The sequence below is a fragment of the Salmo salar genome, chromosome ssa09, assembly GCF_905237065.1.
Source record: "Salmo salar chromosome ssa09, Ssal_v3.1, whole genome shotgun sequence".
Classification (NCBI taxonomy): Eukaryota; Metazoa; Chordata; class Actinopteri; order Salmoniformes; family Salmonidae; genus Salmo; species Salmo salar.
This window is the reverse complement of record NC_059450.1, coordinates 125,481,451-125,506,937: the sequence shown is the minus strand read 5'-3', so window position 1 is coordinate 125,506,937 and position 25,487 is coordinate 125,481,451. Positions and strand designations below refer to the sequence as shown.

The window sequence follows — 25,487 nt, the reverse complement described above, 5'->3', positions numbered from 1 at the left end:
TTATAATTGTTGTTTTGTTATTCTTCAGCGTATGGCCAGAAACAACATGTGGAGTCTCAGCTGGGTTTATTGTTTAGTTAGAATAGAAATGTCAGTGTATTGTTCTATGAGACGTGGCCTAATGAAAACAAACAGCACAGGGCTCTGGTCCTCTGTACTGATCACCACGTATTTCATGCTACACTGTACATTTTGATCTAATTAGGATCAAATTGCGTTTTTTTTGTTGCACCGAACAAATGGTCTGGAGAGAGACTCTGAGCCAATGCAGATGTCTACACAACACCGAGGTTATGAAAGAGTTTGTGTGTGTGTGTGCGTGCGTGCGTGTGTGTGCATGTAAACACTGTGTGTTTAAGTTTGTGTGTGTATTCAAGGGTATTCTCTTTCACTTGTCTAGTTGTTACAGATCAGTGTGGATGAAGGAAAGTAGATGTGAAGAGGACAGAAGCCATCTTGGTCTTCTGAGTTGAACCCTCAGTAGGACGCTATCCAGTCAAAGCCTGTTGCTAGCTTTTGGGGATTACAAGTCAGAAACAAGATTGCAGCAAGAGTACAGTAATAAGCACTATCTTCGTTTCACACTGTAAATATTGCTTGTTTTTTTGAGTACACAAATCCAAGAAGATTATTTGGACTACTGGGACCACAGAAACTCTCTGAGCGGGTGTAATTGTGTCGAATAAGGAACCTAAATCACCTTTCTTCACAATGACAATTGTGTCTCTGTGTTATGAGTTTGTTGACGTTGCTAGTCTGTCTGTCATTGTGCAACTCTGTGTCTTGTGGTGGGGTTGACTGAGGCTCTCTCTCTCTCTCTCTCTCTCTCTCTCTCTCTCGCTCTCTGATGATGATGACACGTACAGTAACTCTAACTAACTGGGGTAAGGGTCTGTTTACCTTCACCACCTCCTCAGCTCCTCCCAGGCCACAGAGAGAGAGTGTAGTGTATACTGTAGCCCGGCCCTGGCCCGCCGTGGGAGGGTTGCTCAACACCATGGAGAAGAAGACTGAGGAAGAAGAGAAACAAAGAGACGAGAGACAGAGAAAAGGCCACTCAGAAGTCACTTCGTGACTCCTCCTTGATGAGCTGATGAATCTGATCCCGTGTTCCGTCGGCCCAGCGGCCCTTGCTTTCAGTCTCATGCACATTTGTTGTGTATGTTGAGTTACAGTACATGCATGGTAACTGTTGCATCCCTGCCTGTATCTGGGTTGTAGTTGGGCTGCGGTGCAGGAGTTAAGCACAGTGAGGAATCTTTGCTGTTACTACCATGACTAATGTGCAGGAGTTTCATTCTGTATCTGGTACAATGAAACCTTGCACTTTACAGAGCGCTGCCTCAGCAGGAACGGCCCAGCGCGTTTAACCCCTAACCTCCAGCAAGACTCCCCCCCCTGGGACAGATGAAGCGCATTACCCCCCTCATTATCACAGGGCTGGGAGAAGGGGGAATACCCCATTACAAACGCACGCGCACTACACAGATACTGAGCCACACAGATGCACCGATACAGACACACATGTTGGGGCTAGTCTCAATGTCAGCCCTGGGCTGAACTTGATCACTTTTTCTCATGGGCTTTTTTTATGGATTGTTGATTATTTGGAAATATGGTGTTCTATTGGCTTGAATAAGGATCTTTAAGTCCCCACCCCCTCTCCTCTTTAGGCATGGCTGACGTTGGATTCTGGCACTTTTACTGGATTTGAGCACAAGAAGTGAGTCTGTCTGTGAATCTGTGTGTGTGTGTGTGTGTGTGTGTGTGTGTGTGTGTGTGTGTGTGTGTGTGTGTGTGTGTGTGTGTGTGTGTGTGTGTGTGTGTGTGTGTGTGTGTGTGTGTGTGTGTGTGTGTGTGTGTGTGTGTGCATCCGTACATGCACTCCAATGTGCCTGCGAGACAGCAGTCTATTTACGAGGCACTGCAGCTGGTGTCTAGCGTCTGGACTCTGTCACGATCCCTGACACTGTGACACTCACTAACAAGTGTGACTCATTGTGCCCTCTCTCCTTCTCTCCCCCTCTCTTTTTTTTACCTTCCCTCTCTCTCCCCCTTTCTCCCCTCTCTCTCCCCCCTTTCTCCCCTCTCCCCTTTCTCCCTCCCCTTTCTCCCTCACTTCTCTCTTCTTTTTCTCCGTCTTTCCTTCTCATCTGCAGATCGGTACACAGACACTATCATAGACCCTGTTAGTGTGTGTGTGTGTGACTGTGCGAGTATGTGTGACTGTGCGTGTATGTGTGTGTGTTCGACTAATTTGTCAGGATAACTAATGCAGACTGATGATGACGTTCCTGTGGATGTTATGACATGACGGTAAGACGGTAGACTCTTCCAAACCATCCAACCAGAATCCCCCACTCAATCTTACTAAAAAAACGAACACACGCACGCCAGACTCCGTGTTCTGTCCCATGTTGGGTCTTGTTTCAGGTCTTAATTGAAATGGCCAGAACAATCGTTGGGCTATTAATACCTGCTGTTCCCGCGATGTGGTTGGGACTGAAAACGTGGCCCAGCTCTGGCCCAGTCCAGCAACCAGGAACCCTTCACTCCACTAATTAGCCAAAACCAATGGCTGGCCTGCTATAGAAAGCCTATACTTAATCAGGAGCGGCTGATGGCTTCTTAAAGCAGCTATTTGCCCATCTATTTCACCTCATCTGAAACAGCGCTGTTACATGTAATGACATGAAGTCAAAATGTATCCTCAATCTGTTTCCTACCACCTGACACACACACAACGCACACACACACTGGAAAAGGAAAGTCTGAGGCTCCCTCTCCACTCCCATAACATCTGCCTGTCCCACTCACACAGCCATAGGAGATAAGTCGTCAAATTTATAGCTCACGATTGCAGCGTTGTTCTGAAGAGGAGGGGGTCATGATTTGGAGTGTAAAACCACCGGTATCTGGTGTAATGCAGCTGATATTTTGTGCGACACGCAAAAGGTCCCAAATCAATGTAATCAATGATTTATTGATTTAATGTCTCCAGCTGTGATTTCTCTGCCTGATACAATTTCAGTGTGTTGGCTCACATAACTACACAGAAAATACTCCATACAATGGGTTCTGATAGCGTTTGGAAACGTTGTAGGAGGGTTTTTAGTGTAACATGGTGTGATGTGGAGAATCCTATGAGGTCAGGGTCAGTGTAGTCTGGTCTGACCTGTGTGTCCCATCCTGCTCTCTCTCTCATTCCTCTCCTCAGTTTCACAGTGTTTAATAGTCACATGTACAGGGTTGCAGGTGTGATTGCAGGGTACAGTGAATATCTTAGTCTCCGAGCTCCAACATGCAGGATTAAGTTAAATAAAATAAAATAATGAAAATGTTAATAAATAAATAAATAACAAATAGAAATAACACTATATACATCATAACTGTAGCATTGATGAAAGAAATGTCCATTAGGGTGAAAAGAGTGTTTAGGGGGTGGGGGGAGGGGTGGCCATAGGGGGAACAGCATGACCATTGAGGGTGTGTGGGGACCAAGTGAAATAAAAACAATACCAATTATTATAATCAAAAATCTAGAATATACAGTACATATTAACAACTGCAACAGTGATGAATGTCGTTGGGGTGGGTTGCAGAGTAAAAGTCAGTTGGGGGGGCGGGGGTATGCATGGGGGAGCAGCATTTAAGGTAAGTGACCGTTGATGGGGTGTGGGGGGGATATGTCAATAGGGGGAGTAGCAGGGGGGAGGGGGGAGCAGGTGGTGGTTATTCAGCAGCCTGATGGTCTGGGGGTAGAAACTATAGAGGACAGGGTGTGGCTTGGGTCCCTGATGACCTTATTGGCCTTCCTGCGACACCTGGTGTTGTAGGTGTCCTGTAGGGCAGGCAGTGTGCACCCAATGCTGCGTTTGGCTGCACGTATCACCCTCTGAAGCGCCTTGTGGTCTGCGGTGGTGAAGTTTCCGTACCAGGCTGTGAGTCACTCCGACAGTATGCTCTCGATGGTGCTCCTGTAGAACACTGTGAGGGCCCTTGGGGACAGGCAGAATTTCTTCAGCATCCTGAGGTTGAAGATTTGCTGTCATGCCTTCTTCACCACGGTGTCCATGTGGTTAGAGCATTTCATCTTCTGAGATATGTACGCCGGGGAATTTGTCCGTCTCCACGGCGGCGCTGTTGATGAGGATGGGGGAATGTCCAGCCTGGTTCCTCCTGAAGTCCACAATCAGCTCCTTTTGTTTTGCTAATGTTGATGGAGAGGTTGTTTACCTGGCACCATGCCATCAGAGTGCCTGTCTACCTCCCTGTTATTGGTAATCAGGCCTATTACTATTGTGTCGTCAGCAAACTTGATGATGGCGTTGGAACTGTGTAAAGCCACTCAGTCGTGGGTATACAGGGAATACAGGAGGGGACTGAAGACGCACCCTTGTGGGGCCCCCATGTTGAGAATCAGTGTTGAGGAGGTAATGTTGTCTACCTTCACCACCTGGGGGCGGCCCGTCAGGAAGTCCAGGACCTAGTTGCATAGGGAGGAGTTCAGACCCAGGGCAGGTGTGATTGAGCTTTGTAATGAGCTTATAGGGCGCTGTGGTATTGAAGGCCAAGCTGTAGTCGATGAACAGCATCCTCACATACAGTTGAAGTCGGAAGTTTACATACACCTTAGCCAAATACATTTAAACTCAGCTTTTCACAATTCATGACATTTAATCCTAGTAATAATTCCCTGACTTAGTTAGTTAGGATCACCACTTTATTTTAAGAATGTGAAATGTCAGAATAATAGTAGAGAGAAGGATTTATTTCCACTTATATTTCTTTCATCACATTCCCAATGGGTCAGAAGTTTACATACACTCAATTAGTATTTGGTAGCGTTGCCTTTAAATTCTTTAACTTGGGTCAAACGTTTCGGGTAGCCTTCCACAAGCTTCCCACAACAAGTTGGGTGAATTATGGCCCATTCCTCCTGACAGAGCTGGTGTAACTCTATCATCCAAGATGGCGTAGCAGTCAGACGTCTTTGTCTTTGTCCTGTCGTGTCCCTTGTATATATCTTTTTACATCTTTTTCTTGACATATCTTTTTAAAATATTTTCCTAAACCTCAACTTCTAAATACTCTCCTGCAACCTGCCTCACCCAATGTGGCGTGGATCTGTTTTTTTCCTAAAGTATTTCTATTTACTTCGGATCATGAATCCCTCAACTGAAGCTAGCCATCTAACTACTTACCAGCTATTAGTCAGCAAACCATTGCTAGCGGTCATCAGCTAACCTTTAGCTCGGAAAGCTCTCGCCAGTTCAAACAACGTGACTCAAACCAGAGCATAACGGACCTTTTTTTTCTCTCTCCATATCCCCGGATTCCTACCGCAAACTCTGAACATTTTCATCTGGATCTTCGCAACTAGCTAACCGCAATCCCGAGTGACTACTCCTGGCTAGCGTTTCCATCCCGGAGCAAGCACCAATTAGCCTGAAGCAAGCCCGGCCAGGGCTCCTGTGCTACCACCGAAGCCCACTCCTGGGCTACAATATCCGGACCCCTTTTACTGCCGGTACGGAGCACGGATCCCCGCCGATCCTCTACGACTGGAATACCGACATAGTCTTCCCGAGGATTCCAACAGGCCCCTCAGGTGCGACGTCTGCTGAAGGCCCATTCTGCTAACCGCGGCCTGCTAGCTACCTAGAGCTACTTGGAACCCTACTAATCCACGACTGGTCTATCGACGTCACCGCACGAAGAGGCAAAAACAGACTTACCTCCATCGCGACGTCCTCCAAAGGCCCTTCTGCTAACTTGCTAGCCCCAGTCTGCTAACTGCTAGCTTGCTTGCCCCGGTCTGCTAACTGCTAGCTTGTTTAGCCCCGGCCTACTAACTGTTAGCTTGTTAGCGTCGGCCTGCTAACTGTCTGAATCGCCGTGTCCCCAGTCAGCCCAACCACTCACTGGACCAATATGTTCACTTGGCTACGCATGCCTCTCATATGCCTCTCGCATGCCTCTCTTTCAATAAGCATTTCTCTACAGCTGGCCATGCTTTCCACCTGGCTACCCCTACCCCGGTCAACTGCCCGGCACCCTCCACAGCAACCCGCCAAAGCCCCCACCGTTTCTCCTTCACCCAAATCCAGATAGCTGATGTTCTGAAAGAGCTGCAAAATCTGGACCCCTACAAATCAGCCGGGCTAGACAATCTAGACCCTCTCTTTCTAAAATGATCTGCCGAAATTGTTGCAACCCCTATTACTAGCCTGTTCAACCTCTCTTTCGTATCGTCTGAGATTCCCAAAGATTGGAAAGCTGCCGCGGTCATCCCCCTCTTCAAATGGGGTGACACTCTAGACCCAAACTGCTACAGACCTATATCTATCCTACCCTGTCTTTCTAAGGTCTTCGAAAGCCAAGTTAACAAACAGATTACCGACCATTTCGAATCCCGCCATACCTTCTCCGCTATGCAATCTGGTTTCAGAGCTGGTCATGGGTGCACCTCAGCCACGCTCAAGGTCCTAAACAACATCATAACCGCCATCGATAAGAGACATTACTGTGCAGCCGTATTCATCGACCTGGCCAAGGCTTTCGACTCTGTCAATCACAACATTCTTATTGGCAGACTCAACAGCCTTGGTTTCTGAAATGATTGCCTCGCCTGGTTTACCAACTACTTCTCTGATAGAGTTCAGTGTGTCAAATCTGAGGGCCTGTCCGGACCTCTGGCAGTCTCTATGGGGCTGCCACAGGGTTCAATTCTCGGGCCGACTCTCTTCTCTGTATACATCAATGATGTCGCTCTTGCTGCTGGTGATTCTCTGATCCACCTCTACGCAGACGACACCATTCTGTATACTTCTGGCCCCTCTTTGGACACTGTGTTAACTAACCTCCAGACGAGCTTCAATGCCATACAACTCTCCTTCCGTGGCCTCCAACTGCTCTTAAACGCAAGTAAAACTAAATGCATGCTACTCAATCGATCACTGCCCGCACCTGCTCGCCTGTCCAGCATCACTACTCTGGACGGCTCTGACTTAGAATACATGGACAACTACAAATACCTAGGTGGCTGGTTAGACTGTAAACTCTCCTTCCAGACTCACATTAAGCATCTCCAATCCAAAATTAAATCTAGAATCGGCTTCCTATATCGCAACAAAGCATCCTTCACTCATGCTGTCAAACATACCCTCGTAAAACTGACCATCCTACCGATCCTCGACTTCGGTGATATCATCTATAAAATAGCCTCCAACACTCTTCTCAACAAATTGGATGCAGTCTATCACAGTGCCATCCGTTTTGTCACCAAAGCCCCATACACTACCCATCACTGCGACCTGTACGCTCTCGTTAGTTGGCCCTCGCTTCATACTCGTCGCCAAACCCACTGGCTACAGGTTATCTACAAGTCTCTGCTAGGTAAAGCCCCACCTTATCTCAGCTCACTGGTCACCATAGCAGCACCCACTCGTAGCATGCGCTCCAGCAGGTATATCTCACTGGTCACCCCCAAAGCCAATTCCTCCTTTGGTCGTCTTTCCTTCCAGTTCTCTGCTGCCAATGACTGGAATGAACTGCTAAAATCTCTGAAGCTGGAGACTCACATCTCCCTCACTAGCTTTAAGCACCAGCTGTCAGAGCAGCTCACAGATCACTGCACCTGTACATAGCCCATCTGTACACAGTCCATCTATCTACCTACCTCATCCCCATACTGTATTTATTTATCTTGCTCCTTTGCACCCCAGTATCTCTACTTGCACATTCATCTTCTGCACATCTACCATTCCAGTGTTTAATTGCTATATTATAATTACTTCGCCACCATGGCCTATTTATTGCCTTAACTCCCTTATCTTATCTCATGTGCACTCACTGTATATAGACTTTTTGTTTTCTTTTGTTCTACTGTATTATTGACTGTATGTTTTGTTTATTCCATGTGTTACTCTGTGTTGTTGTATGTGTCGAATTGCTATGCTTTATCTTGGCCAGGTCGCAGTTGCAAATGAGAACTTGTTCTCAACTAGCCTACCTGGTTAAATAAAGCTGAAATAAAAGAGCTGGTGTAACTGAGTCAGGTTTGTAGGCCTCCTTGCTCGCACATGCTTTTTCAGTTCTGTCCACAAATTTTCTATAGGATTGAGGTCAGGGCCTTGTGATGGCCACTCCAATACCTTGACTTTGTTGTCCATAAGCCATATTTTGCCACAACTTTGGAATTATGCTTGGGGTCATTGTCCATTTGGAAGACCCATTTGCGACCAAGCTTTAACTTCCTGACTGATGTCTTGAGATGTTGCTTCAATATATCCACATAATTTTCCATCCTCATGATGCCATCTATTTTGTGAAGTGCGTCAGTCCCTCCTGCAGCAAAGCACCCCCACAACATGATGCTGCCACCCCCGTGCTTCACGGTTGGGATGGTGTTCTTGCAAGCCTCCCCCTTTTACCTCCAAACATAATGATGGTCATTATGGCCAAACAGTTCTATTTTTGTTTCATCAGACCAGAGGACATTTCTCCAAAAAGTACGATCTTTGTTCCCATGTGTAGTTGCAAACCGTAGTCGGGCTTTTTTATGGTGGTTTTAGAGCAGTGGCTTCTTCCTTGCTGAGCAGCCTTTCAGGTTATGTCGATATAGGACTCCTTTTACTGTGGATATAGATACTTTTGTACCCGTTTCCTCCAGCCTCTTCACAAGGTCCTTTGCTGTTGTTCTGGGATTGATTTGCACTTTTCGCACCAAAGTAGGTTCATCTCCAGGAGACAGAACGTGTCTCCTTCCTGAGCGTTATGATGGCTGCGTGGTCCCAGGGTGTTTATACTTGCGTACTATTGTTTGTATAGATGAACGTGGTACTTCAGGCGTCTGGAAATTGCTCCCAAGGATGAACCAGACTTGTGGAGGTCTACAAATTTTTTTCTGAGGTCTTGGCTGATTTCTTTTGAATTTCCCATGATATCAAGCAAAGAGGCACTGAGATTGAAGGTAGGTCTTGAAATACATCACAGGTACACCTCCAATTGACTCAAATTATGTCAATTAGCCTATCAGAAGCTTCTAAAGCGATGACATCATTTTCTGGAATTTTCCAAGCTGTTTAAAGGCACAGTCAACTTAGTGTATGTAAACTTCAGACCCACTGGAATTGTGATACAGTGAGTTATAAGTGAAATAATCTGTCTGTAAACAATTGTTGGAAAAATGACTTGTGTCATGCACAAAGTAGATGACCTACTCGACTTGCCAAAACTATAGTTTGCTAACAAGAAATTTGTGGAGTGGTTGAAAAACACCTCCAACCTAACTTCCGACTTCAACTGTATGCATTCCTTTTGTCCAGGTGAGTAAGGGCAGTGTGCAGTGCAATGGTGATTGTGTATTCAGTGGATCTGTCAGGGCGGTAGGCAAATTGAAGAGGGTCGAGTGTGTCAGGGAGGGAGGTGATATGGTCTTTGATCAGCCTCTCGAAGCACTTCATGATGACGGAAGAGAGTGCTACAGGTCGGTAGTCATTCAGTTCAGTTACTTTCCCTTTCTTGGGCACAGGGATGATAGTGGATATCTTGAAACAGGTGGGTATAGCGGCCTGAGCTAGATAGAGAACACAACAGCCAACTGGTCTGCACATGCTCTGAGAGCATGGCTAGGGATGCCGTCTGGCCCGGCAGCCTAATGAATTATTAATTAATTAGTTAGTGTTAACGAGGGTTAAAACGTTTGAATGACTTACATACGTCCTCAGTAGAGATTGCGAGTGTGTAGCCCACATTGTCATCAGGGGCTCTCCTCGGCAGTTCAGGGTCATTGTGCTCGAATCGTGAGAAAAAGGTGTTTAGCTCCTCCAGTAGGGTGGCGTTGGTGACCGCGATGTGGCTGGCTTTCTTCTTTTAATCCGTGATCACTAGGAGCCTCTGCCACACACGCCTTGTATCCAACCTGCTGAATTTCTCCTCCACTTTGTGTTGTGTTTCGGCATCTTGATCAATCTGCGTAGATCGTATTTGTACTGTTTAACCAAGCTATTGTTCCCAGTCACCTTGCCCTATTTATAAGCAGCATCTCTCTCTTCCAGTTTTTCTACGAGACTGCTATCAGTCCACGTTTTTTTATTCCTCATACCCACCCCTGGGTCGCTCTCTTTTCTCTCATCCATTTGCCCTGGCTTCTGTCTTTCTCCTAACTCACTTCTTATCCCACCACTCCTATTCCCTCAGTTTTATCTTTCTCTCTGGGGAAGGTATGTGACTTTAGGTTCCCTCTGAGGCCCTGCCAGCTTAGACCCTGTAAGGCTGGCATCGGTGTTTCTCCCTCCCTCCCTTCCTATAAAGTATCAGTCTCTATTCTCCAGGCTGTACCACTCCAGTGTGCCCTGCCTGGCTGCCAATGGCTGGCCTGGAAACTCTCCCTGCTGCTGTAGCAATATAAAAACCCTCTTAACTTAACGCTGGTTCAAGTCCTGAAGTGCTCTTAGTGGAGCATGAAAAGGGCAGAGAAAACTATTGTAGATGTTTTAGTATTTTCTGCTTTATCTGTTTTCATCACATGAGCTATGATGGTTAGCGGAATGCAGATGGCAAAAATGTCACTGTAAAAGTGAGAGGGCAGGCTGCACGAGTGGGACAGGGGGAAAGAAAGAGAGAGAGGAGAGCTGCATGGAAAAACAGCAGATGTGGGGGGGTTACACACCAGAGGGAGAGAGTGGGAGAGAGAGATAGAGCGGACGAGGGAGAGAGAGCGCAGTGAAACAAAGAGAGTCCTGAGTCAGCAACTGCAGAGCAGTTTTCTCCCCAGGCAACTGGGCTGGGCTCCTCCACTCTCTCTCTCTTTCTCTCGCTCTGCCTGACACACTCCACATGCTCCTACTTTGTCTCCTCGATCTCCTTCTCTCGCTCTCTCTCAAAAAGGTAAAATATGCTTTATTGCCATGCAGTTTACAGGTACAACAATCTTGTCATAGCAGTTAAAGACAGTTCATTAGATCAAAAGTATGAAGATAACTATCAAATGAACTCTATTTTTTTTTAAAGGTGGAAACTCTCAGTACACTCATTCTCCCTTTTTTCCACCTTTCTCCTCCCCTTATGAGCCAAACTCTCTACATGTTCTCTCTCTCGCTCACTCTCTGCCACCAGCTCCAGTTTAGAGGTAGAGAGTTTAAGCAGTGAAAAGGGCACTTTGGGGTCTATCTTACCACTTAAGTCAAGCCTCTCTTCCTTCACACATTTTCTCTGTTTTCTTTTAAATAATTTTTACTTCTCCTTTTAACACGTCTGGGTGAGGCTGCCTATGAAATGTTTTTGAACAAGTGGGCACATTCTGGTTTTAACAGCCTCTACTTCTCAGCCAGTTAAAACAGCCATCAAATGTATGTCTCTCCAGTTTGCATGGTAATAACACAGCCTGGCACTGCAGGCAGGTTCAAGTCCTGGTCTTAAATGAGCAGTGCAGGACAGTGGAATGCTACATCAACCTGCATCAAATAAAAAATAAAGTCCCTGTTAAAGCAGCATCCTATTTTCTCTATTTTATAATAGTGTCTTCAGGTAAGGATGTGGAGGGACAGTCATTACCAGGTGTTGGTTTGCTGTGCTTGGACTTTTGTTGGCACGGCTAGTGGAAAAGTGTATGTGTTTCACGGCCTTTTTTCAGATGATTGACTGCACTTCCGTTGTGTGTGTGTGTGTGTGTGTGTGTGTGTGTGTGTGTGTGTGTGTGTGTGTGTGTGTGTGTGTGTGTGTGTGTGTGTGTGTGTGTGTGTGTGTGTGTGTGTGTGTGTGTGTGTGTGTGTGTGATATCAGTAAGAGTGAGAGGCACTTGTTGACATGGTATTATTTTTACACCTCTCTGGAGTTGGGCTTCAGGCTTGCCATGTTGGAAAGTGAATGGAGAGAGCGTGAAAAAGAGTAAAAATAAAAGGGGGAACGGCTGATGGTGGAGAAATGTAGTGTGGATCTGTCCAATATATCCTGTGAAGTTGGCTGGAGAGTGGGGCTGGGAGAATTGGTCTCCATAAACGATGGTGGTTACCCCCCACTTCTGTCCTCTCTCCAAACTCCTCACCCCTTCCCCTCACTCCCCCTCTCTGGTCTGGTGTAGGGTAAGATGTATGACAGCCTGAGACAGTGCCATGCCAGGCCCTCTGACAGTCATCACTCCCCACCCCACTAAATCACTATCTCCCCACACCACTAAATCACTATCTCCACACACAAGGAAAGAGAGCGAGGATGTAATGGGAGGCAAGATGTGGGTAATTCGAAGGAGTGAAATGTTTTAAAAGAGAAATGAGAAGGAGGTATAAAAAATAAGGATCAGAGATGCAAAGAGAAAGTGAGTGAGGTACTGTGTATATAGTGTTTGTTAAGAAGTGTTATTAATATCAATGTCAATAAAAGGTTCTACATTCAGCTAAAATATTAATTTCACCATGAAAGCACACAAGCAGCCTCCACATTTCTCCCAAAGTTTGGTGTTGTATGGCTGTGAGAGATGTTGTATTTGGTGTGTGTTACTGCTCTTGCGTTTGTGTGCATGCTTCCGTGTGGGGTGGGGGGGCTGAAGACGACTGTTTATTGGTGTTTCACTTAATTTTCACCGCTTATTTACATGGCCCAATCTCAGTGGCGTAACAAGCAGGGCTGCCAAGTTCATTATGCTATTACTGGGGACCAGGGGAGAGGCCAGGGAGAGAGGGGAGAATGGGGGATGGAGGGGTGAGGTAAGGAAAGGGGTAAGGGGGGTAGAAGCAGGGGTCGAAGATTTTGGCTGGTCCCCAGAGTTTCTCTCTCCCCTCTTTGTTCCACATAGACAAGCTCTACTTCTTGACATTGACTAATTTATTGACTGCCTCCACAAATGGCATAATTTGATAGATCTGTTTGCGTCCACAAATAAGTGATGGTCTTGCCATAATGTTTTTGCGTTCATGTGTGTGTCTGCAGTGGTGTAAAGTACTTAAGTAAAAATACAACTTAAGTAGTTTTTAGGGTATCTGTACTTTACTACTATTTTTGACAACTTTTACCTTTACTTCATTCCTAAAGAAAATTATGTACTTTTTACTCCATACATTTTCCCTGACACCAAAAAGTAACCATTACATTTTGAATGCTTAGGGCAGTGTGCATCCCTACTGCCTCTCATCTGGAAGACTCACTAAACACAAATGCAGTTAGCAAATTATGAGTGTTGGAGAGTGCCCCTGGCTATCCGTAAATAAATAAAAATTTAAAATGATGCCGTCTGGTTTGCTTTATATAAGGAATTTGAAATGTATATATACTTTATTTTTTTACTTTTGATACATAAGTATATTTAAAACAAAATACTTTTAGGCTTTTACTCAAGTAGTATTTTACTGGGTGACATTCACTTGAGTCATTTTCGTTTAAGGTATCTTTACTTTTACTCAAGTATGAAAATTGGGTCATTTTTCCACCACTGTGTGTCTGATGATCGTAAGAGCATGCTGTAGGGGGATAAGCTTCTTAATAAAACCTATTTGAAACAAGCCATTACACCTCGTTATTATCATTATTATTCAGGTTATTACTTATAAAAATGAATCAACAAATTAAGAAACGCCAGGTTGGAGAGTATCTGTAGCATTTTCGTATTGACACAACATTAACGGAGTCAAAATAAAGATATGTGCTACCTTGTCCTTTGTGCATATAAAAAATGTAAATACATATACTATTTCGAAGCACAAAACAGTTCAAACAAAGTCCGATCGGATCTCACACTTTCCCCGAAATATTCGCATAATATCACAAACCCTGCTGCTGCGGTCATTCGATGGCAGTGGCAAGCGAGGACGTCGTAATTAGATGAATAATGTAGACTAAGCTACTGAAAATGGGCCTTTTACATGATGAAATCATGACAGGAGCGTTTGAATCTTATTAAAGAGTTTGAGTCCAGACAGGTTACTTTGGGACATTTTCTGAATAGACTATAGAGAATCAGCAAACCCACACACGCACACCCAGTAAAAGCACCCGTCAGTCAAAGCCACCAGCGTATGTCAGACACGAGCAAATATTTCTCCTTTCCTTAAAACGTTTTAGGCTTTCCGAAAGTAGGCTAGAAGATAATGAATTGAAAAGGAAAGTATGAAGGGGACAGCTATTCTATAGTATGAAATTGACAATCATTAAAATAGAAACAAATACACGCAACATGTCCATAGTCTGTTTATCAGCGACGCTGATTAGAGGAGAAGAGTGTTGGAAATATTTTTCAAGTACTGTGAGTAACTCTTTATTATCATTTGAATAGATAAAAAAAAACGGACTAAGTTGACTTACTGTGTGAGGTGAAGAAAAAATTACTCAGAAGCCCAACTGGGCACTTTCCTACATTTGACATTTGCGAGAAGTAGGCCATGTACTTCTATGCGTGCTCAGTCAACATTAGCAGGACAGAGAAACCAGACACATGTTCATTGCTCACATGGAGCGCGTAAATTATGTTATGAAATAAACCAAACCGTGTTTCTCACAAGTGTAGCAGGTTGTGAACTTTGCTAACAACATTTCCACCCCGAGAATAAGAACGGTAAATGACTTTAATTAATATAAATGAATGGCTAGGACCCAGCTTGATTAGTCCACTCAATACTGCGCTTTCGGGAAAGCATTCCCTTTATCCACAGTTTAAGTTACAGCCTTATTCGAAAATGTATTAAATAAATGTATTTCCTCATCAATCTACACACAATACCCGATAATGACAAAGTGAAAACAGGTTTCTAGATTTTTTAGCAAATTTAAAAAACTGAAATACCATCACAGACCCTTTGCTATGAGACTTGAGCTCAGGTGCATCCAGTTTCCATTGATCATCCTTGAAATGTTTCTACAACTTGACTGGAGTCCACCTGTGGTAAATTCAATTGATTGGACATGATTTGGAAAGGCACACACCTGTCTATATCAGGTCCCACTTTTGACAGTGCATGTCAGAGCAAAAACCAATCAATGAGGTCGAAGGAATTGTCCATAGAGCTCCGAGACAGGATTGTGTCGAGGCACAGATCTGAGGAAGGGTACCAAAAAATGTCTGCAGCATTGAAGGTCCCCAAGAACACAGTGCCTCATTCTTTAATGGAAGAAGTTTGGAACCACCAAGACTCTTCCTAGAGCTGGCCGCCCGGCCAAACTGAGCAATCGGGGGAGAAGGGCCTTGATCTGGGAGGTGACCAAGAACCTGATGGTCACTCTGACAGAGCTCTAGAGTTCCTCTGTGGAGATGGGAGAACCATCCAGAAGGTCAACCATCTCTGCAGCGCTCCACCAATCAGTCCTTTATGGTAGAGTGGCCAGATGGAAGCCACTCCTCAGTAAAAGGCACATGACAGCCCACTTCGAGTTTGCCCAAAGGCACCTAAAGGACTCTCAGGCCATGATAAACAAGATTATCTGGTCTAGTTCAATCTTGGTTTCATTATTTGGCCTGAATGCCAAGCGTCACGTCTGGAGGAAATCTGATACTATTCCTATGGTGAAGCGTGGTGGCAGCATCATGCTTTGGGGATGTTTTTCAGTGGCAGGGACTGGTAGACTAGTCGGGATCGAGGGAAAGATGAACGGAGCAAAGTACAGAGAGATCATTGATGAAAACCTGCTCCAGAGTGCTCAAGACCTCAGACTGGGGCGAAGGTTCACCTTCCAACAGGACAATGACCCTAAGCACACAGCCAAGACAACGCAGGAGTGAATACCCTTGAGTGGCCCAGCCAGAGCCAAGACTTGAACCCGACCGAACATCTCTGGAGAGACCTGAAAATAGCTGTGCAGCAACCCTCCCCATTCAACCTGACAGAGCTTGAGAGGATCTGCAGAGAAGAATGAGAGAAACTCCCCAAATACAGGTGTGCCAAGCTTGTAGCGTCATACCCAAGAAGACTTGAGGCTGTAAACGCTGCCAAATGTTCTTCAACAGAGTACTGAGTAAAGGGTCTGAATACTTACAGTACCAGTCAAAAGTTTGGACACACCTACTCATTCAAGGGTTTTTATTTATTTTTACTATTTTCTACATTGTAGAATAATAGTGAAGACATCAAACTATGAAATAACACATATGGAATCATGTAGTAACCAAAAGTGTTAAACAAATAAACATATTTTATATGTGAGATTCTTAGAAGTAGCCACCCTTTGCCTTGATGACAGCTTTGCACACTCTTGGCATTCTCTAAACCAGCTTCATGAGGTAGTCACCTGGAATGCATTTCAATTAGCTAGTGTGCCTTGTTCAAAGTTCATTTGTGGAATTTCTTTCCTTGTTAATGGTTTTGAGCCAATCAGTTGTGTTGTGACAAGGTAGGGGTGGTATACAGAAGATAGCCCTGTTTGGTAAAAGACCAAGTCCATATTATGGCAAGAACAGCTCAAATAAGCAAAGAGAAACGACAATCCATCATTACTTTAAGACATGAAGGTCAGTCAATGCAGAACATTTCAAGAACTTTGAAAGTTTCTTCAAGTGCAGTCACAAAAACCATCAAGCGCTATGATGAAACTCTCTCTCATGAGGACCACCACAGAAAAGGAAGATCCAGAGTTAACTCTGCTGCAGAGGATAAGTTCATTAGAGTTAACTGCACCTCAGATTGCTGCTCAAATAAATGCATCACAGAGTTCAAGTAACAGACGCATCTCAACATCAACTGTTCAGAGGAGACTGCGTGAATATGCCTTCATGGTTGATTTGCTGCTGAGAAACCACTACTAAAGGACACCAATAAGAAGAAGAGACTTGATTGGGCAAAGAAACATGAGCAATTAGACCGGTGGAAAGCTGTCCTTTGGTCTGATGAGTCCAAATTTGAGATGTTTGGTTCCAACTGCCGTGTCTTTGTGAGACGCAGAGTAGGTGAACGGATGATCATCGCATATGTGGTTCCTACCATGAAGCATGGAGGAGGAGGTGTGATTGTGTGGGGGTGCTTTGCTGGTGACACGGTCTGTGATTTATTTAGAATTCAAGGCACACTTAACCAGCATGGCTATCACAGCATTCTGCAGTGATACGCCATTCCATCTGATTTGCGCTTAGTGGGACTATCATTTGTTTTTCAACAGGACAATGACCCAAAACACACCTCCAGGCTGTGTAAGGGCTATTTGACCAAGAAGGAGAGTGATGGTGTGCTGTATCAGATGACTTGGCCTCCACAATCATCCGACCTCAACCCAATTGAGATGGTTTGGGATGAGTTGGACCGCAGTGTAGGAAAAGCAGCCAACAAGTGCTCAGCATATGTGGGAACTCCTTCAATACTGTTGGGAAAAGCATTCCAGGTGAAGCTGGTTGAGAGAATGCCAAGAGTGTGGAAAGCTGTCATCAAGGCAAAGGATGGCTACTTTGAAGAATCTAAAATATATTTTGATTTATTTCACTTTTTTGGTTACTACTTGATTCCATATGTGTTAATTCATAGTTTTGATGTCTTCACTATTATTCTACAATGTAGAAAATTGTCAAAATAAAGCAAACCATTGAATGAGTAGCTGTGTCTAAACGTTTGACTGGTACTGTATGTAAATGCAATATATATATATATATATATATATATATATATATATTATTTTATATATATATATATACGTTTGCAAAAATGTCTGCTTTTGATTTGTCTTTATTGGGTGTTGTGTGTAGATTGATGATGAAAAAAACCAAACAATTGAGACATTTTTGAATAAGGCTGTAACATAACAACGTGTGGTAAAGTCAACGGGTCTGAATACTTTCCGAATGCACTGTAAATTAAGAAAAAATTCCTTATCAAATGAAACCATTCCAAGTTGGAGTGGATTGGTACATTGTCCATTTGAAATAACATTTGTGCATTATAGACCTCAGAGCCAGAACAACCTTATCGACTGCTGTTGAATAATTAATGAATAGTCAGATACATCCAACCTTTTTTTTTTAAAGAAGCCTGACTCATTTATTTACTAGCAAGCAATGAAAACGTGCATTGTATAAAAAAAAGTCCACACATCAAAGATTTTTTTTTTTTACTGAAGTGCCATAGCCTATACCGCTCTATACCCCAAGCATCTAGCTTAGGTGCTTAAGCATCAAAGCAAGGGGGGAAAGATGAGAAAGTTTAACAGACTAAGTTAGCAAAATAATTACTTATAATCATTTGTAATCACTCCCTGCTATTAGATAATGTTTATCTACATGAAATTAAAGTTAATACAACAACAAAAAATCCTAAAATGAATGTAGGGCTATTTAAAAGTTTTTTCTAGTTATTTTTTTCATGATGGTTTTTATCAGTTACACGGTTATTCAATTACGTAAGAGCCCTATTTATTAGTGTGGATGCCTGTTTGTGTGTGCAGGAATACTAAGGTATTATGTAAAAAAGTAAGTCAGACATTTTACCCTTTGACAGCAGTAAATATGTGTTGTTAGTGCTTCTCCAGTCAGTCCTCTCCTGCCATGCTTACCAATATCAACAGTGTGTGTACTACACCAGGGTCAATTTGGGACTGAGTCCTATAGAGGGCTGCTATTAGCTTCTTTCTACACACACCTCAGTGTTACGGGGGTAACCTGGCCCCGCCTGTTGGCTCACATCTCTACCCTGAGATGGGTAATCTAATTAGAATCTGCCACGAGTGCCGCTGCTCAGGAGAATTAATAACCTCTCTCTCCCTCTCTCTCAACCCTCCCCCCAACACACACACGCATACACACACAAACACACTTTTCACACACTCATAGATGGAGTACAACACACACACTGTCTTTCACACACAAAAATAATACACACACTCCACACTTATGGGAGATGTGTCACCACCTCACCCCCTGATCTTTGACCCCCCCAGTCCTCCGGTGGCTGGCCCTAACTCATTCTGCTGCTGTTACTGTTGGCCGCAGGAGACTCTCAGCTGAGTGCTGCTAAAGGTATAGTCAGTACTGCTCCCCCCAGCTGAGTAGTGCCCCTAGCTGAGTAGGGCCCCCAACTGAGTGGTGCCCCCATCTGAGTAGTGCCCCCATCTGAGTAGTGCCCCCATCTGAGTAGTGCCCCCATCTGAATAGTGCCCCCATCTGAGTAGTGCCCCCAGCTGAGTAGTGCCCCCAACTGAGTAGTGCTCCCAACTGATTGGTGCTCCCAACTGATTGCTGACCCCAACTGAGTGGTGCCCCAGCTGAGTAGTGCCCCCAGCTGAGTAGTGCCCCCAGCTGAGTAGTGCCCCCAACTGAGTAGTGCTCCCAACTGATTGGTGCTCCCAACTGATTGCTGCCCCCAACTGAGTGGTGCCCCCAGCTGAGTAGTGCCCCCAGCTGAGTAGTGCCCCCAGCTGAGTAGTGCCCCCAGCTGAGTGGTGCCCCCAACTGAGTGGTGCCCCCAACTGAGTAGTGCCCCCATCTGAGTAGTGCCCCCAGCTGAGTAGTGCCCCCAGCTGAGTAGTGCCCCCAACTGAGTAGTTCCCCCAACTGAGTGGTGCCCCCAACAGAGTGGTGCCCCCAACTGAGTGGTGCCCCAACTGAGTAGGGTTCAACTGAGTAGGGTCCAACTGAGTGGTGCCCCCAACTGAGTGGTGCCCCAACTGAGTAGGGTCCAACTGATTGGTGCCCCCAACTGATTGGTGCCCCCAACTGAGTGGTGCCCCCAACTGAGTGGTGCCCCCAACTGAGTGGTGCCCCAACTGAGTAGGGTCCAACTGATTGGTGCCCCCAACTGATTGGTGCCCCCAACTGAGTGGTGCCCCCAACTGAGTGGTGCCCCCAACTGAGTGGTGCCCCCAACTGAGTGGTGCCCCCAACTGAGTGGTGCCCCAACTGAGTGGTGCCCAACTGAGTAGGGTCCAACTGAGTGGTCCCCCCAACTGAGTGGTGCCCCAACTGAGTAGGGTCCAACTGAGTGGTGCCCCCAACTGAGTGGTGCCCCCAACTGAGTAGTGCCCCCAACTGAGTAGTGCCCCCAACTGAGTAGTGCCCCAACTGAGTAGTGCCCCAACTGAGTAGTGCCCCTAGCAGAGTAGTGCCCCTAGCAGAGTAGTGCCCCTAGCAGAGTAGTGCCCCTAGCAGAGAAGTGCCCCTAGCTGAGTAGTGCCCCTAGCTGAGTAGTGCCCCCAGCTGAGTAGTGCCCCCAGCTGAGTAGTGCCCCTAGCTGAGTAGTGCCCCCAGCTGAGTAGTGCCCCTAGCTGATTTGTGCCCCAACTGAGTAGTGCCCCAACTGAGTAGTGCCCCTAGCTGGGTAGTGCCCCTAGATGAGTAGTGTCCCCAGCTGAGTAGTGTCCCCAGCTGAGAAGTGCCCCCAACTGGGTAGTGCCCCTAGATGAGCGTTGTCCCCAGCTGAGTAGTGCCCCTAGATGAGTCTTGTCCCCAACTGAGTAGTGTCCCCAGCTGAGAAGTGTCCCCCAGCTGAATAGTGCCACCAGATAAGTCGTGCCCCCAGCTGAGTAGTGCCCCTAGCTGAGTAGTGTCCCTAGATGACTGGTGCCCCAGCTGAGTCGTGCCCCTAGCTGAGTCGTAACCGTAGCTGAGTCGTGCCCGTAGCTGAGTCGTGCCCCAAATGAGTAGTGTCCCTCGCTGAGTAGTGCCCCCAACTGAGTAGTGCCCATAGCTGAGTAGTGCCGCCAGCGGAGTAGTGTCCCCAGCTGGGTAGTGCCCATAGCTGAGTAGTGCCCATAGCTGAGTAGTGCCCCCAACTGAGTCGTGCCCCTAGCTGAGTAGTGCCCCCAGCTGATTTGTGCCCCAACTGAGTAGTGCCCCCAGCTGAGTAGTGCCCCCAGCTGATTTGTGCCCCAACTGAGTAGTGCCCCCAGCTGAGTAGTGCCCCCAGCTGATTTGTGCCCCAACTGAGTAGTGCCACCAGATAAGTCGTGCCCCCAGCTGAGTAGTGCCCCTAGCTGAGTAGTGCCCCCAGCTGAGTAGTGCCCCCAGCTGAGTAGTGCCCCTAGCTGAGTAGTGCCCCCAGCTGAGTAGTGCCCCCAGCTGAGTAGTGCCCCCAGCTGAGTAGTGCCCCTAGCTGAGTAGTGCCCCTAGATGAGTGTTGTCCTCAGCTGAGTAGTGTCCCCAGCTGAGAAGTGTCCCCCAGCTGAGAAGTGTCCCCCAGCTGAGTCGTGCCCCTAGCTGAGTCGTGCCCCTAGCTGAGTCGTGCCCCTAGCTGAGTCGTGCCCGTAGCTGAGTAGTGTCCCCAGCTGAGTAGTGTCCCCAGCTGAGAAGTGTCCCCAGCTGAGTAATGCCACCAGATAAGTCGTGCCCCCAGCTGAGTAGTGTCCCCAGCTGAGAAGTGTCCCCCAGCTGAGTAGTGCCACCAGATAAGTCGTGCCCCCAGCTGAGTAGTGCCCCTAGCTGAGTAGTGTCCCTAGATGACTGGTGCCCCAGCTGAGTAGTGTCCCTAGATGACTGGTGCCCCTAGCTGAGTCGTGCCCCTAGCTGAGTCGTGCCCGTAGCTGAGTAGTGCCCCAAATGAGTAGTGTCCCTTGCTGAGTAGTGCCCCCAACTGAGTAGTGCCCATAGCTGAGTAGTGCCCCCAGCGGAGTAGTGTCCCCAGCTGGGTAGTGCCCATAGCTGAGTAATGCCCCCAACTGAGTAGTGCCCATAGCTGAGTAGTGCCCATAGCTGAGTAGTGCCCATAGCTGAGTAGTCCCCACAGCTGATTATTGCCCCATCTGAGTCGTGCCCCTAGCTAAGTAGTGCCCCAACTGAGTAGTGCCCCTAGATGAGTGGTGTCTCTAGCTGAGTAATGTCCCTAGATGATTTGTGCCCCCAACTGAGTGTTGCCCCTTGCTGAGTAGTGCCCCCAACTGAGTAGTGCCCATAGCTGAGTAGTGCCCCCAACTGAGTAGTGCCCATAGCTGAGTAGTGCCCATAGCTGAGTAGTGCCCATAGCTGAGTAGTCCCCACAGCTGATTATTGCCCCATCTGAGTCGTGCCCCTAGCTAAGTAGTGCCCCAACTGAGTAGTGCCCCTAGATGAGTGGTGTCCCTAGCTGAGTAATGTCCCTAGATGATTTGTGCCCCCAACTGAGTGTTGCCCCTTGCTGAGTAGTGCCCCTTGCTGAGTAGTGCCCCTTGCTGAGTAGTGCCCCTAGCTGAGTAGTGTCCCCAGCTGAGTAGTTCCCCTAGCTGAGTAGTGTCCCCAGCTGAGTAGTGCCCCTAGCTGAGTAGTGCCCCTAGCTGAGTAGTGCCCCTAGCTGAGTAGTACCCCTAGCTGAGTAGTACCCCAACTGAGTAGTGCCCCTAGCTGAGTCGTGCCCGTAGCTGAGTAGTGCCCCAAATGAGTAGTGTCCCTTGCTGAGTAGTGCCCCCAACTGAGTAGTTCCCATAGCTGAGTAGTGCCCCCAGCGGAGTAGTGTCCCCAGCTGGGTAGTGCCCATAGCTGAGTAATGCCCCCAACTGAGTAGTGCCCATAGCTGAGTAGTGCCCATAGCTGAGTAGTGCCCATAGCTGAGTAGTCCCCACAGCTGATTATTGCCCCATCTGAGTCGTGCCCCTAGCTAAGTAGTGCCCCAACTGAGTAGTGCCCCTAGATGAGTGGTGTCCCTAGCTGAGTAATGTCCCTAGATGATTTGTGCCCCCAACTGAGTGTTGCCCCTTGCTGAGTAGTGCCCCCAACTGAGTAGTGCCCATAGCTGAGTAATGCCCCCAACTGAGTAGTGCCCATAGCTGAGTAGTGCCCATAGCTGAGTAGTGCCCATAGCTGAGTAGTCCCCACAGCTGATTATTGCCCCATCTGAGTCGTGCCCCTAGCTAAGTAGTGCCCCAACTGAGTAGTGCCCCTAGATGAGTGGTGTCCCTAGCTGAGTAATGTCCCTAGATGATTTGTGCCCCCAACTGAGTGTTGCCCCTTGCTGAGTAGTGCCCCCAACTGAGTAGTGCCCATAGCTGAGTAGTGCCCCCAACTGAGTAGTGCCCATAGCTGAGTAGTGCCCATAGCTGAGTAGTGCCCATAGCTGAGTAGTCCCCACAGCTGATTATTGCCCCATCTGAGTCGTGCCCCTAGCTAAGTAGTGCCCCAACTGAGTAGTGCCCCTAGATGAGTGGTGTCCCTAGCTGAGTAATGTCCCTAGATGATTTGTGCCCCCAACTGAGTGTTGCCCCTTGCTGAGTAGTGCCCCTTGCTGAGTAGTGCCCCTTGCTGAGTAGTGCCCCTAGCTGAGTAGTGTCCCCAGCTGAGTAGTTCCCCTAGCTGAGTAGTGTCCCCAGCTGAGTAGTGCCCCTAGCTGAGTAGTGCCCCTAGCTGAGTAGTGCCCCTAGCTGAGTAGTACCCCTAGCTGAGTAGTACCCCAACTGAGTAGTGCCCCTAGCTGAGTAGTGCCCCTAGCTGGGTAGTGCCCCAGCTGAGTAGTGCCCCAACTGAGTAGTGCCCCCAGCTGGGTAGTGCCCCAACTGAGTAGTGCCCCCAGCTGAGTAGTGCCCCTAGCTGGGTAGTGCCCCAACTGAGTAGTGCCCCCAGCTGAGTAGTGCCCCTAGCTGAGTAGTGTCCCCAGCTGAGTAGTGTCCCCAGCTGAGTAGTGCCCCTAGCTGAGTAGTGCCCCTAGCTGAGTAGTGCCCACAGCTGAGTATTGCCCCTAGCTGAGTCGTGCCCCTAGATGAGTGGTGTCCCTATCTGAGTAGTGTCCCCGGCTGGGTAGTGCCCCTATCTGAGTAGTGTCCCCGGCTGGGTAGTGCCCCTATCTGAGTAGTGCCCCTAGCTAAGTAGTCCCCCAACTGAGTAGTGCCCCTAGCTGAGTAGTGCCCCTTGCTGAGTAGTGCCGCCAGCTGATTTGTGCCCCAACTGAGTAGTGCCCCCAACTGAGTGGTGCCCCTAGCTGAGTAGTGCCCCTAGATGAGTGTTGTCCCCAGCTGAGTAGTGTCCCCAGCTGAGTTGTGTCCACAGCTGAGTCATGCCCCTTGCTGAGTCGTGCCCGTAGCTGAGTCGTGCCCCAAATGAGTAGTGTCCCTCGCTGAGTAGTGTCCCCAGCTGGGTAGTGCCCATAGCTGAGTAGTGCCCCTAGCTGAGTCGTGCCCCTACCTGAGTCGTGCCCCTAGCTGAGTAGTGTCCCTAGATGACTGGTGCCCCAGCTGAGTCGTGCCCCTAGCTGAGTCGTGTCCCTAGATGACTGGTGCCCCAGCTGAGTCGTGCCCCTAGCTGAGTCGTGCCCCTAGCTGAGTCGTGCCCCTAGCTGAGTCGTGCCCCTACCTGAGTCGTGCCCGTAGCTGAGTCGTGCCCCAAATGAGTAGTGTCCCTCGCTGAGTAGTGTCCCCAGCTGGGTAGTGCCCATAGCTGAGTAGTGCCCCCAACTGAGTAGTGCCCATAGCTGAGTTGTGCCCCCAACTGAGTAGTGCCCATAGTTGAGTAGTGCCCCATCTGAGTCGTGCCCCTAGATGAGTAGTGTCCCTATCTGAGTAGTGTCCCCAGCTGGGTAGTGCCCCTATCTGAGTAGTGCCCCTAGCTGAGTAGTGCCCACAGCTGAGTATTGCCCCTAGCTGAGTCGTGCCCCTAGATGAGTAGTGTCCCTATCTGAGTAGTGTCCCCAGCTGGGTAGTGCCCCTATCTGAGTAGTGCCCCTAGCTAAGTAGTCCCCCAACTGAGTAGTGCCCCTAGCTGAGTAGTGCCCCTTGCTGAGTAGTGCCCCCAACTGAGTAGTGCCCCCAACTGAGTGGTGCCCCTAGCTGAGTAGTGCCCCTAGATGAGTGTTGTCCCCAGCTGAGTAGTGTCCCCAGCTGAGTCATGCCCCTTGCTGAGTCGTGCCCGTAGCTGAGTCGTGCCCCAAATGAGTAGTGTCCCTCGCTGAGTAGTGTCCCCAGCTGGGTAGTGCCCATAGCTGAGTAGTGTCCCCAGCTGAGAAGTGTCCCCCAGCTGAGTAGTGCCCCCAGCTGAGTAGTGCCGCCAGCTGATTTGTGCCCCAACTGAGTAGTGCCCCCAACTGAGTGGTGCCCCTAGCTGAGTCGTGCCCCTAGATGAGTAGTGTCCCTATCTGAGTAGTGTCCCCAGCTGGGTAGTGCCCCTATCTGAGTAGTGCCCCTAGCTAAGTAGTCCCCCAACTGAGTAGTGCCCCTAGTTGAGTAGTGCCCCTTGCTGAGTAGTGCCCCCAACTGAGTAGTGCCCCCAACTGAGTGGTGCCCCTAGCTGAGTAGTGCCCCTAGATGAGTGTTGTCCCCAGCTGAGTAGTGTCCCCAGCTGAGTCATGCCCCTTGCTGAGTCGTGCCCGTAGCTGAGTCGTGCCCCAAATGAGTAGTGTCCCTCGCTGAGTAGTGTCCCCAGCTGGGTAGTGCCCATAGCTGAGTAGTGTCCCCAGCTGAGAAGTGTCCCCCAGCTGAGTAGTGCCGCCAGCTGATTTGTGCCCCAACTGAGTAGTGCCCCCAACTGAGTGGTGCCCCTAGCTGAGTAGTGCCCCTAGATGAGTGTTGTCCCCAGCTGAGTAGTGTCCCCAGCTGAGTAGTGTCCACAGCTGAGTCATGCCCCTTGCTGAGTCGTGCCCGTAGCTGAGTCGTGCCCCAAATGAGTAGTGTCCCTCGCTGAGTAGTGTCCCCAG

The 25,487-nt window shown here is 47.8% G+C and overlaps 1 protein-coding gene across 1 annotated transcript in view; it reads left to right on the top strand.

Moving 5' to 3' along the window:
* LOC106612779 (intraflagellar transport protein 80 homolog) overlaps nt 1–25,487 on the top strand; it is a gene marked incomplete at its 5' end in the record, with an annotated part of 65,209 nt that overhangs the window by 16,200 nt on the left and 23,522 nt on the right.